Genomic DNA, 13,807 nt, shown 5'->3' on the forward strand with positions numbered 1-13,807 from the left:
TCTCTGTGTCAGACCAAAATTGTTTTGTAGGATGGGGGATAGGCAAACTGTCACCAGCCTGATGCCCTCTCTTCTGTGGCCCTGTCTGAGGTTCCAGGCTGGCTGGCCACCTCTCCTGCTACCCTGCAGGTGCGAGGGCAGCCCCAACACCCTCCCACACAGCCCCCTTCCCTGGGATGGTCTCCCATTCAGTGTCAGCCAGTTGGCATCTTTCCTTGTTTTCCTGAAACTCCTACTTGCCACCTCCTCCAAGCGGGCTTCTCCAACCACCGGCAGCTCAGTGACCTCTGGACCAGATTCAGGTCAACTGCTTAGCTCTCACATCTCTGAGAGATTCATCAAAAAATAAAGCAGAGCCCCTAATTTGGTTTAAGATGGCACAAAGTAAATGCAAGGGCTTCTTATACCCTTTACTCAAGTAGCAAACTTGATCAAAAGCAGTCAATGCTGTGAACCGCAGTGATACCGTAGATGCATTCCAGAAAAGTTGCGCAGAGCAAAATTTTCTCAATCAGATCTGATGTTGAATGCACCAGATGAGCAGCTATTTAAGGAAACTGTGGTTACTCCTTTTGTAAAGGGATAACCATCTCATAAAGTGTCTTTTATGTAAACTCCTATTTTCACATATTAGGTATATTTTAGAATTTAAAAAGCTGTCTCAAGTCCTTTCTGGAAAGAGTGGAGTATAAACAAATTAGATAACGAATATTGCAAAAACAGAAAAAGAGGTGAGGTATGCATATTTGTGTCTACCCATGGGTGACAGAAGGACAGAAGTTCAGCTCCTATGGCACCTGGGAGACTCTTCCTCATTCCCCAGGTTCCACTGAAGCCCCAGAGGTCATGCTAAAGGTGCTGATGGGGCCTACTGGAATCTGGGCTCAGGCAAAGTAGACTAACTGTCTGGTGCACACTCCACTGTCTGTGTGAATTACAGCTCGAAATCTAACTGCACGACCCTGGGCCATAGAAAAAAGTCCAAATGGTCAGATTCTCATTCGAGGTCCCACACTGCCTATCCTCAGTATAACAAGAAAATCAACAATAATAACCAAAAAATAGAAGTTAATCTTCCTTGAGTCCTTACGATGCGCTGTGTGCTTCATCTCCATGATCACATTTAATCCCCAGGACAACTCACGAAGGCAGGCTCTGGTGTTTCCCCACGTGATAGAGGCCACGGAAGCTCAGAGCGCTGAAGCTGCCCAAGGCTGTCAGCTGGTCGTAAAAGGTGATGGCAAGATTTAAACCCTGGTCTTTGCACCCCTGAGGCCAGGCTCGAACCAGCTCCACAGTACTAACTTTCTGAACATACTGCCTCCTCCTTCCCTTTGCTCACCCAGACTCCTCCACTTGCTAATTCCCATTTATAAATGCCTGATGTCTGCCCACAGGGGAAGCCTCCTTCCCACGCAAATCACCAAATCATGCTCAGGTCTCCAAGTCTGGCTGGGCCCTACTTTTCCTGAAAAATCTTCCCTGCCATGCCAGCTCACAAGACTCCCCCTTTTCCTGAACAGTCACTCTGTCTGTTGTACATCTGCCATTTCTGTTTAAAATGTGTCAGTCTTCTGACCTAAGCTGTGAGGTCCCGTAATCCTAGATTAATGCACATTTCTGTGTGTGCTTGCCATTCATGGTATGTAACTTAGAGTAAACGTATTATATGTACTTAACAAACACCAGGGTAAAAAAAGAGGGCATTTTGGTGATTTTTCAAATGGTGTCTATAAAGACTTTTTTTTTTAACTTTATGTATTTTTTATTTATTTAAATTTTTTTTGAGGAAGTTTAGCCCTGAGCTAACTGCTGCCAATCCTCCTCTTTTTGCTGAGGAAGACTGGCCCTGAGCTAACATCCATGCCCATCTTCCTCTACTTTCTATGTGGGACGCCTGCCACAGCATGGCTTGCCAAGTGTCCGCATCTGGGATCCTAACCCGCAAACCCCGGGCCGCCGAAGCGGAACGTGTGTACTTAACCACTGTGCCACCAGGCCGGCCCCAAGACTTTTTAATAACACAGAAATTGTGTGATTTTAATTTTATTAAGTGACTAAAGCTGGATGCAAAAATGCATAGGCAATGCTATCTCAGCTATTATAATTATGCGTAATAAATCATTTATTTAAAACACAAAAAACAAAGACTACTAGGGTAAGAAATAAGTCAGGAAAGGAGTGAAACTTCACTCGGGTTTAGCTGACTGCATCTTCATTATTTACTGCAATCATTTTGTTATTAACAAATTGGGAAACGTGACAAACATTCAAAACCCAGGGTATGGTTTGTGGCCTCCATGCACGTGTCCTACCACGAGCCACTGAGGGGCCAGGAGAAAATATTTGATAGCTGTTGATGTTCACTTGTACGGTAAATATTGGCAAAAAAAAAAAAAGTTTCCCTAAGAGCAAAAGGACTTTTGAATCATTAATTGTCAAAAGTTTTGAATTACTTAAAAATGCTTACTTCATCTTTAGGTCATCATTTAAAATGTGTATTTTGGTAAATATAATAGATAGATAAATGGTAAACATGTACTATAGGTGTGGATCCAAAATTTTTTTTTGACTGATGAGGTATATGAACAGGATCATTCTTCTCTGGCATAGAATCATTTGGGGCATCAGATACATACAAACAAATGCACACACATTTTGCACACAAAGTCTCAGTTGAAAAGAAAAAAACACCTCATTATAAATGCACCAGTGAGGAAGACGGATGTTTCTTGTAGCTGGAGGAGAGGTGCTCCCTGGTGACTTGGAGAAGGTGGGTCCTCATGTTTTGAGATGAGGGGATGTGGTTAAACCCATTGGCTCTGAGGTCCGCAGCCCGGCGCAGACCAGCACCTCCTTGCTGGCTGTGTACGCCTGGGCAAGTTCCGTCATCACTCCCAGCCTTGGTTCCTTCCACTGTAAAAGTTGCCGTGTGGACTTAAGGAGACAAAGCACAGAGAGGGTTTCACTTGGTGCCTGGCAAATAGTATTCGCTCAACTAATTTATTAGCTACTGTCCTTTGAAAAGCGGATTTAGGGGCTGTGGAGGCTCAATTCTTTTGCAGACTTTTCAGGATAAGATTTAGGAGACAGGAATTATAAGCTAGTTGAATAGGAAGACACCTAGGATAGAAAAGAGAAGGGCATCTTCAGGAGGGGAAATTCCCAGCTGCACGGATCGTAATAGCCATAACTTCTCTGTCTGCACTTCTGCTCTTTCGGGCTGTTCTAGATGTGGGTCTTTGGATTACAAAGGTCGGAGACCCACTCAACTTAGTGCAAATTACAGGGAATTACTTTAAGGATGCAGGGATATCAGCAACCCTAGAGAGGTGTCGTAGAGCACCTGTGACTGAGAGTCAGAAAGTTAGGAACCGAAGCTACCCTCTCTCTGTCTCTTTCCCCCTCCACCCCACTCCTCCAGTTACTCCTCTTGCGCTGGGCCCACCAAGGCCACAAGCCCCTTCCCCCTCACCAGACTAAGGAGCAGTCACCAATGAGCAGCATTCTCTCAGCCTCTTCCTGTAGATTCTTGCAAGAAGGAATCTGATTGGCTTAGTTCATCTGCTGGAGCCAGGGCCACTCAAGTCCAGGCCTAGCCAATGGCCTGGAGGCCCTTGGATCAGGGGTACATATATCCCTGGTCCTGTAAGGCTGCCTGCCCCTCCCAGGGTAAGGATAGCACAGTTTTTCTAGAGTGTAGCCTAGTAAACAATGAAACTTGCCCCTTGTAGAGATGTGAGGGTGGACCTTTGCCCAGGTCCTCATCATGGGCACAGCCGTCTGTGGATGCGGAGCTCATGCCACTGACCTGTGACGTCTGACCTTGAACTCAGAGGAACTTGAGGAATGCCTGAGTACTCATGGGCTTTGCTTACTGTTCTTGAAACTTGTAAGACAAGATCTGCTTGTCTTCTGTTCCCTGGTTTAATGAATATTACAGGGCTTTGTTTAATGAATATTACAAACCCTTCCTGCTCTGCTGGAATGAAACAGGTTAACATCCACCCTTTTGGCTACTTAACTTTACAGCTTCTTTTACGAGCTAGATCGTAAATGTCTTGAAGGGAGAACTTCAAGTTTGGAAATAATCTTAGTGATCAAAGAGTCCAACCTGCCCATTTTACAGGTGTGGAAACTGAGGCCCAGAGACAGGAAATGTCACAGCAGGATAGGGTCCAGTGGGACCTGGAACCTAGTTTCACGTGCTTGGTTCCCCATGGTACCTTGCAATGCCTTATGCATCGCATGTTCCCAATAAAAGTTCCTTCGTTCATTCCTTATTCGGCTTTTGCGTTTCTCAAGCTCATGATTCTCTATTGATGTCCCTTCCTCCACCACCAACTTTCACCCTCGAGGATCACTTTCCATCTTTCTTTCAGGCGTTGGTCTTGGAGCTTGTATAGTGGAAGCTGAGATGAGGCCTCGGTGAAATTTAACCTGGTTCTATCAAGCCATTATCTCTCCGGGCCAGCACCACAGTCACAGAGCGTAGACACTAGACCAGTAACTTCCTTTCTTCTGCAGGGTCAGTGGCCACCAAACTGATGTGTGATGAACCCAGTCTCCAGTTTCCACCTAAAGATACTACTTCTGCAGTGTCTCCCAGGTCAATGCTACAAAACGTGGGTTTAGGCCACGGCTGCCCTCCTCCTGACGGGAGGCCGTGAATGGGTCGAGTCCTGCTTTCCTCCCAGAAGCCTTCTCTGACCATTCCAGCCCACCAGGAACTCTTTGTTCCCTTAAAAATCACCCTCGCACAGTATAGCACTTCATCAGTTTCCCTATTATCTCACAGGTGCCAGCCTGGTCTCCTCAGCGCCTGAAGGCAGGTCATTTTTCTCCCCCTGCGCTCTGGTGGGCTCCCACTGTTGCCCAGAGAGGTCCCTAAAACACTTTCCACTCTGATGCTTTGCTTTAAGTTGTGTGCGCAAGAAGGGAAGATGTGCATATGCTCCAGATGCCCCTGCCTTGAGCAGACACAGAGACCTCGCCCCCCTCACATCCTGTAAGAAACTTCCCTTCGGGAGAAGGTGTGTAAAACAGGAGCTCTCCTTCTCTATTTTCCTTGATCAACGAATAACGTTTCTGCTCTGCTATTCTGAACCCAGTCTCATTCTATTGGTACGAGCGGTTTTGGGCAAAAGGACCCACTTCCAGGTCACTGGTCCCTTAGGGCTCTGTAACACCCTCAGGCCTTTAATAAATGCGACGATTGATAGAGGAAAGACTGGTAGGGGAAAGGAGAAGGAATGGGAAGAAAGGAGAAATATTTCTTTTTGCTAGTATCTTAGGAAAGTGTGAATTAGGAAAAGCAACTGCTTAAAACAGAGAGAAACAGTCTGGCTTTGAATTTCTGGGCTGTGCAGTGACAAGTCAGACAAAGTCAACTCTTGGCAACTCAAGTCTGTCGCAATTAAACCGATGCAGTGTCATTTCATTAGTCCTGCACCTAGCAGCTTCTCTGACCTAAACCTGCAGGTTGGGCATAAGATCAACCACAGAGCAGAGAAGGAAGGACACCAGATGAGGGACCAAGTAAGCCCCAGCCCTCCCACGCTGGGAGACTTTAGTCAGAGGGACCCACAGTCTTCCTCTCAAAGATCTCATTCCAGGCTGGAATCCCCATCATCAGAGGCCATTTCAGAGAGCTCTCAATAAGACAAAAATGTCAGGGTTGGAGGACAATGAAAAGACTATCTTATCATACATTAGAGAAGGTTTATCAGACTGGAGATAAAGCAGAAGCCAGGATCTGAGGATGGAGAGTAGGAGGTAAATTTTGGTGGGCGGGGAAAAGTAATGTGGGCTACAGACACTCCCAGAGAAGGCACCTTGGGTGGCGTGACACACTATGGGGTCCTCGGGCAGCAGGGTCGGGAGGGGAAGAGCATCACTACTGTCAGCTGGTGAGAATTACTGGACCAGCAGGAGGGGTGGGCTGGAACTGGGTGAAGCTTCCTTGAAGACAAACCTAACCTACTTCACATGAAGATGGGTCCCTTGAGGAATCTTGCCTCCAGCATGAGCTGTGCTGGCCTGACTCTGCAGAAAGAAAAATTCAGGGATCATTCTCCTGGCCCAGAGAGACCCTGGGGAGGAGGAAAGGAACCAATCGTCACCCAGCACTTGCTATGTGACAGAGCCAGTTTAAATACATTAACCACCATTGGTTCTCACAAGGTCAAGAAAGGTGGTTGAGTAAGCTGCCCAAGGTCACCTACTGGAGGCTAAGTAAGCTGCCCAAGGTTGCAGATCCTGGAAGTGTCATGCCTGGGATTCAAACCCAGGGGCCAAGCTCTCCAGCTCTCCAGCCTGTGTTGCTCCCACTGGCCCTCACACCCCAGGCACACCCCTAAACAGAGGCGTGTGCTCTGAGTAGACGTTTTGCATTCTGCACATTGCTCAGCTTCTCTCCGCCTTTGGGAGTGTGATTTAAAGCAAAGCAAAACCAAGACCTAGACAACTCCATTCTTGTTTCTTTGCATGCCTTAGGTGGAGTTCCTCTCGCACAAGGTGCAAAACAGCACAAAAGGCGGGTTAATGGGAATTTGCTGAGTGGATAGACTCTGGTACTATTATTTAATATTTTGTAAACCCAGGAGATCATCCAGATGTTAAAGCATAAAAATAACACACTGCTGAGTCAATGAGCCATAACTGCTAAGAAGGGCAAACCAGCGGGAAGGATCAGGTGTGCTTAGATAAGTTCCTTTCGTGGGGAGCTGGGCCTGGCACCCAGACAACTGGCTTCCAGTACCCACTCTGCCTCTTCCGATGCATGACGGTGGGCCTGCTGCCTCCCTCTGGAAGGGAGGGGATGACACTCCCCCCATGCCCTTTGGTATAGTAGTCCCCCCTTATTTGTGGTTTTGCTTTCTACAGTTTCAGTTAGCCATGGTCAACCATGGTCTGAAAATATTAAATGGAAAATCCCAGAAATAAACAATTTATAAGTTTTAAACTGCACTGGTTCTTTTTTTTCCCCCGAGATTGATTGATTGATTGATTGATTGATTGATTCCAATGTACATGGTAATATATTTCGAATTCTGTGTACATTACATCATGTTCACCACCCGAAAACTAATTACAGTGCATCCCCTCACATGTGAGCCTAATCACTCCTTTTGCCCTCTCCTCTCCCCGCTTCCCCTATGGTAACCACCAATCCAAACTCCAATGCTATGTGTTTGTTTGTCGTTATTTTTATCTTCTACTTATGAGTGAGATCATACGGTATTTGACTTTCTCCCTCTGACTTATTTCACTCAGCATAATACCCTCAAGGTCCATCCATGTTGTCACAAATGGCCGGATTTCATCATTTCTTATGGCTGAGTAGTATTCCATAGTGTATAAATACCACATCTTCTTTATCCATTCGTCCCTTGATGGGCACCTAGGTTGCTTCCAAGTCTTGGCTATTATGTATAATGCTGCAATGAACATAAGGGTAAATTGCACTGGTTCTGAGTAAGCATGATGAAACCTCACACCATCTCGCTCCGACCCATCCAGGATGTGAACCCTTCCTTTGTCCAGTGTATCCAAGCTGTATACACTCCCTCCTGTTAGCCACTTAGTAGCCCTCTCGGTTATCAAATTGACTGTGGCAGGGTCGCAGCGCTTGTGTTCCAGTAACCCTTATCTTAATAATGGCCCCAAAGCGCAAGAGTAATGATGTTGGCAATTCAGATATGCCAAAGGGAAGCTGTAAAGTGCTTCCTTTAAGTGAAAGGGTGAAAGTTCTCAACTTAATAAGAAAAAAAATCATATGCGGAGGTTGCTAAGATCTACGGTAACTGTTATTACAGTATATTGTTACAATCAATCTATTTTATTATTAGTTATTGTTGTTAATCTCTTACTGTGCCTAATGTATAAATTAAACTTTATCATAGATATGCATGTATAAGAAAAAACATAGTACTATGCATGGTTTCAGGCATCCACTGGGGGTCTTAGAATGTTTCCTCCAGTATCCTCTGCAGATAAGGGGGGACCACTGGACAAGAATCAAATGAGCTGCTCTATAGGACGTGGGTTGAATGCTGTCTTGCTTTCCTTCCGTGGTTTGCCTCATGCTGAGCCTCAAGCCTGGAAGACAAGCTCTTCATACAAAATAGAATCCCATCCCTCCTTCAAGGCCCACTTCAAGCTCCTCGTCCAGGGAGAAGCTGTTCCAGGCTCCTTCTGCCCTCTAGGCTCATGCTCCACCTCCGCCCCCATCAATCTACCTCTTCCACGCTGTGCCGCCTTGCTGGGGCTCTCAGAATTAGCTCTCTTCTCTCTCATCTGGAGCCTTTGTACTCTGTAGCCTTGGTCAGATGCCCACCCCTTCCTTTTTGCCTTTGCTAAAAATTTCAGCAATTCTTAGCTCAAGTACCACCACCTCCAGGAAGCCTTCTCTGACTCTCTCCCACCCACGCACCCTCCATCCAGGTTGGCTCCTCCTCCTGAGGGGTTTGTAGCACTTTACGCGTATCCCTATGTTAAGTGTTGACTTATCCCTTATACTTTGAATTGACTGTGGTCCCTACACTAGACTTTGAGCTCCTTGAGGGCAGGGACTAAGGCTCCTGTCTTGATATTCCCAGACGTGTCCCATCTGTGGAAAGTACTCACCAAATGTTCCGTGAATTAATAAATGGATTTCTAAGGCAGTTATACTGTGTCACACAGTTCCTCCAATGACTTTACAACCCCCTTTGCTTGGAGGGGTGTACAGCATCGTATATTTCTCCTGAAGGCCTCTCTGCGCCAAGTTCAGTGCCTGGCACCTAGTAGGAACACCGAAAACATTGGTGATTTGGTTAGGTGATTACTGAATGATCCATTGCATTGAATTTTCCCAGACACCACGTCCCTCTTCCCAGCCCTCAGCATGGCCAATGGAAAATTAATTGGTTGCAAAGTGCATATCTAATTACAACATCCCGCCCCTGCCACGGAGATGTTCAAATGTTAATTATAACATATGCATCTCAATAACAGACGTTAGCATTTAATGCAGCATTAATAACGCCACTCGGGCCGCCCAGTGCATACACAAAGCTTCCTTTTATCTGCCATTAGGACAGATTTTGCACTTTAAGCTCGGAAGTCCTCATCCTTAAAGCCTCCCAGCCCCTAAAACTAAACGTTTCCCTGAAAGCCTGGACAGCACCTAAGCCCCCGGTTCTCCCAATGCAGAGGTCCCCACCCAGGGTCGCGCCGGGGTTGGCGGGGAGGGAGCGTAAGACGGCTGCTTTCGGCGTCACTCCCCTGGGCTGTCTCGGCTGCTCTGGCTGCACCTCCGGCGTCCCGGCAGCGCCCGGCTCTCCCGGGCCCGCCATCCTGGGAAAGAAAGGCGAACTACATTACCCAGCAGGCCTCCCGCCGCCCTCTTTCCTTTCAAGTCTTTGCACGTGGCCGGAGGGGAGGGTGGGGCCTGGACGTCACTCTCCTACATTCTCTTTCCCTGTGTCAGAGCAGGGTTCATTTTTTTTCCTTCCTCTACTCCCTCCCCCCCACCCGCCCCTCCCTCCCTCTTTCCCTTCCCTCCCTCCCTCCCCTCTCGGCTGGGTTTGTGCGCTGGGGCGCCCGATCCCCTCCGCAGCCGGGACGCGCAGAACTCGAGGCAGGAGTCGGCTCTTCCGAGCCTCTTCCCTCCCTTCCCCTTCCCTGCCCCCTCCCCCCACCCCCCGACTCGGGCTCGGAGCAGCGGCCAGAGGGACCCCGAGGTGAGCATCCCCCCCGTCCGCCCCCCTCTTTTAGTCATCTCAGCTTGCCCTTCGATTCGGGGACCCAGGAGGAGGGCTGCGTGACGTGCGCGTGCTTAGAGATAAATCCGGGAAAACCGCCCCAAACAATTAGCCCCCTTCTCCCTTCCTGCGCCGGGGCAGTCGGGCGTCCGCGCCCATCCACCGTCTCCGCCTCTGTTGAGGACCGCACTCCCCGATCTCGTCCCCTCCCCAGGTTAGCCTCTTTCCTGCCGGGTTCCCCGCCCCGGGGGGAGCTGTAGCCCTGGAGCTCTGGTGAGGAGGGGGGGTGCTTGGGGGCCGCACGGCTGGAGCCCGGTTTGCGTTGGAGCCGCGCGGTGTAGCCGCTGTCATGTGCCGGGTTCCGACCCGCGGGGGAGGAAGAGAGCGAGCGTGATTCCTCTCCCTTTTGTTTTGAAGCCCGCATTTGCTGCATCGAGCAGTTGGTTTAGTACCAGCCAAACTTGCAGCTGTTCTGACTGCGCTCCGCTGAGGTTGGGAGCGCGGCTCCCGGCCGGAGGCTGCTGCACTCGCGGCTGCCGGAGGGACCCCGAGAGAGTGTCTCCACCCCGCCCCTCCCTCCTCTGGTGACTGATTGTGTCTGTGGCAGCGGCCGTGTGTGTGCGCGCCCGTCCTCGCGGGCGCGGGGATGTCTGTCGTCTAGACAGGCTGCACCCTCCCTCCGTCCCCGGTGAGCCCGCGGGCCGCGGGGGGCGCGGGGGATGGGAGCAGAGGAGGAAACCGGATCGGTGCATCTATTGCGGTTGCAGCTTTGGACATTCCCCGCGGTGGTGATTCTGTTGGCATTTTTATTATTCCTGTCGCCGCGGTGTAGTTGGGCCTGGGGAATAGGTCCGCCCGGCGGATTGGGGGTTAAGTTGACAGGCTCTGAAAAGCTAGCTTGCGGTGGCGAGTGACCCGAGCAGCCAGGGGTGGGCTCTGGCTCGGGTTCTTCAGGATGACGAGCAGGTGACTGTCCCGGACGGCGGTCGTGGGGGAGGGCGGGCAGGGGGCGGTGGCTCGGTCTGCGGCGGAGGTCCGGGGAACCTGAGGGCCGCGTGCCGGAGCCTGGGTGCGACTGGAGAAGGCGTCCCGGGGACCGCGCGTCTGAGCTGGGTATTTCTCTCCATTGACGATAAAAGACAATCGGGGGTCCGAGCCCCTCATCTGGGTGGCGTTGGCTGTTTGGTTTCGTTGAGTTTGGGGGCTGGGGGGCAGGTGTGAGCAAGGAGGGCGGTGCGGCATGTAAAGGGGAGGGATGGCCGGCGGCGCCGCGTGCGTCCCCACCCCGGGGAGTGAGGCGTCGCCTCCCCCGCCCAGCTGTTTGTGTGTACACACCGCTCTGGCGTGTGTGTGCGGGGGGCGGGGACCGCAGACCGCGGCGTAGTGGGGACACGCGTGGGCCCCGATCTCCCGCGGGGATTGGTCCTGCCAGCCCCCTCGTGGTCCCAGTTGGGCTTGTTGTGGTGTGTGTGTCCGCGCGCACGCACCCAGGTTACTAGGAGAGGGGGTCGTGAGGCTGTGGGCCTGGGACGATACTGGGGTTGTGTGCGCGCGGGGTCCATGAAGGAGTCCCCGTCCCGCCCTGCAGCCAGAGTCTCACCGTCCCTCCCTCCGCGTCCCCGATGCCCCCTGACCCAGAGGACTGGCCGCCTTCTCAGCGGCGCGGGGGGCTGGTCTGGCCGGGCCGGGAGGAGCCGCGGGCGCGCGCGTGTCGCCGCGGCCCGCCCGACACGCTCGGGGTGACCCTTGCACCGCGGCGCTCTGTGGGTGCGCGTGCCCGTGCGCCCGCCTCTGCCTTCGCAGACCTTGGAGAGAATCAGCGCGCTCTGCGACCCCGCTCCCGGTCCTTGGTCCTGGGGATGGTGAGGATCAAAGGCTGCCCGGCCGCCCCGGCCCGGCCCTGCCCGGCGTTGCCGCCTGCACCGCTGACCGGTGTCCAGCGGGCCCGGGCCTTTGCCCTCTCGGCGCTCGGCTCCGCGGTCGGGGGATTATCTCCCAGGCCAGGGGCCCGCGCGCTAAGGCAGGAAGCGGCTGGAGCCTCCGAGGGCGAAAGTGACACAGCACGGGCGCCGCCGGCTGCCGCCACTCGAGCCGGAGGGGAGAGGAAGGAGCCTCCCAGAGGGAGGGGAGGAGCCGCGGCTGTAGTCCCGGTTCCTCCTGCCCAGCACCGGGCCTGGGCCGAAAACCTCAGGAATCTCGGCTCCGAGCATGCTCGGACCGAGCGAGGAAATTGCCTGGCTTTCGAGAAAACCCAATTACACGAGAACAGAATGCGCAGAACAGACGTTAGAAGATATGCAGTCCCTCACAGAATGCACTCAGGTTGCCTGACGAAACTCCCTTTGAGTGTTTGAAACACGATTCGGTTTACACAGGGATCATCTCATCGCCTGTGTCAGGTGTCGGTCCTGCGTAACGTCCGCTTAGAGGCAGTAATTTTGTAACTCATTCTGGGGTACGGTGTCATCAGTGATTAACACAGTGCTAGAATAATCATCTGTCTGTATGACTTTACAGAGCAGGGTTTTCCCCCTTGTATCATCATTTTTTAAGAGAGTCCTGTGAGGTAGGGGGGTTATTAACCTCATTTTACAGATGAGCACACCGAGGCCCCAAAAGTCCCATGACTTGCCTGGGGCCTCTCAGTAGGGGAAGGGGCGCTTCCCCATAACTGTGATTTCTCTTCCAGCCTATGGCTTTTTATTTAAATAGTGGCCACTTTTTTTTTTTTTTTTTTTTTTGAGAGTAGGTCTTGACACCTCAGGAAATACTGAACCTGAGAAAGTGAGTAAATTATGCTGGTATTTTTTCTTTGTCAAAACACGTTTGATTTGTTACTAGTACCTAATGAGAATGGTCACTAAAGAGCAGAAGTCTGCATTGCTGTTATTATCTGTCATCTGATAACTTGCTGTTGGTGACGGGGTATCAGTTCCGATACATCCAGTATATACCAGCGTCGTGCCTGCATGGGATATGTGCATATGGTACACATGTTAATGCAACACATGCCTATGTTCACATGGGTGCAGTTCACGGAGTCCTCATCCAATCCAAGGTTTACCCTTTAGTTACTGGTTTCAAAGCCATCTGATTTAAAGTGTGGGCCCCTGAGAAACCATCTCAGGTTATACTCCCCGCTCTGCTCCCTCTCCAGGGACGAAGAAGCCCAGAAAAGAGCAGAGAGCTCGTGCATGCCTGTATGTATTTCTCGGAGTCCGTGAAAATGAAGGTTCATAGGCACAGCCTGGAGGGTTGTTAGGTTTACCCAACGAATCAACCGTTCATTCACAAATATATATCAAGCACCTACATGTTTATCTTGAAGTGCATACAAAGAAAATTTAACACGCAGTCCTTGCTTGCTAAAAGACATATTCTAGCTGTGCAGACAAATGTAAGCTTCTGAGTCTGGCAAAAGTTTATTGAGCCCCTACCTTAGGCTAGATCCACCACTGTGTTTGGGCACACAAAGATAGTGTAGCAGAAACAGCTGAGTTACGGTGCAGTAAAGCCGATGATTTAGAGCCTATGGGAGGGAACAAATCATAAATATTTTAGAGTGCTCACCCTGGGACTCAGTCAGTTTCACGTATGTTGGTTGCAAGGGACTCATCATGCCAGTTCTCATCCTGGAACAAATGCAGAAGATAGCAACAGAGGACGAAGAGCCTTGCGTCCCTTGTTACCCCTGGACTTCAGGCTGTTTGGAACCCTCCTGGTGGGCCTGGAGGTCCTTCTGTAGACCTTAGGCAGCTAGTGGGAAATGACCCCACAGCCAACCAACAGATTCACTCTGCTGGGCAATGAGGAGCTGGCAATTTGTTCTCCATGGTCCTGCCCCAGCTCTGCTGGGCTGTAATGGGCTGTGATGGGCTGGGATAGGCTGCCTTCCGTGATAGGCTGTGGCTTTGGTCAAGGTCTTACTTCGGCCCTGCCTGGGTTAGTAGTCTCTCTCTTACAGGTCTGTGTAGATGTTTTAATATGGGTCTGCTTTTTATCTCTTCCTAAACTCACTTCTGGGGTCCCTGACACTGTCCTCCAGTTTCATCCCAGTATGT

At 50.7% G+C, this 13,807-nt stretch overlaps 1 protein-coding gene and 1 long non-coding RNA gene across 41 annotated transcripts in view; one reads left to right on the forward strand and one right to left on the reverse strand.

The window, feature by feature from the left end:
* Positions 1-2,030: 2,030 nt before the first annotated feature.
* On the reverse strand, positions 2,031-9,412 carry LOC103548565 (uncharacterized). Its single transcript, XR_011542732.1, has 4 exons — positions 9,206-9,412; positions 8,629-8,783; positions 7,284-7,439; positions 2,031-2,937 (listed from the first exon to the last, which is right to left on the reverse strand). It is a non-coding gene; the product is annotated as an uncharacterized lncRNA (long non-coding RNA).
* Positions 9,413-13,807, forward strand: part of CTIF (cap binding complex dependent translation initiation factor) — a 297,253-nt gene continuing 292,858 nt past the window's right edge. For 6 of the 40 annotated variants that reach the window (XR_011542724.1, XR_011542725.1, XR_011542726.1 and 3 more), the window contains exon 1: positions 9,420-9,725. The gene's annotated coding sequence lies outside the window, so the exon portion shown is untranslated. Of the gene's footprint in view, positions 9,726-9,853; positions 9,961-10,184; positions 10,713-10,750; positions 10,860-13,807 lie in introns of those variants that run through there. The other 34 variants (XM_070630185.1, XM_070630160.1, XM_070630178.1 and 31 more) reach the window with 19 other exon arrangements.

The sequence above is a fragment of the Equus przewalskii genome, chromosome 7 (genome assembly GCF_037783145.1).
Source record: "Equus przewalskii isolate Varuska chromosome 7, EquPr2, whole genome shotgun sequence".
NCBI lineage: Eukaryota > Metazoa > Chordata > Mammalia > Perissodactyla > Equidae > Equus > Equus przewalskii.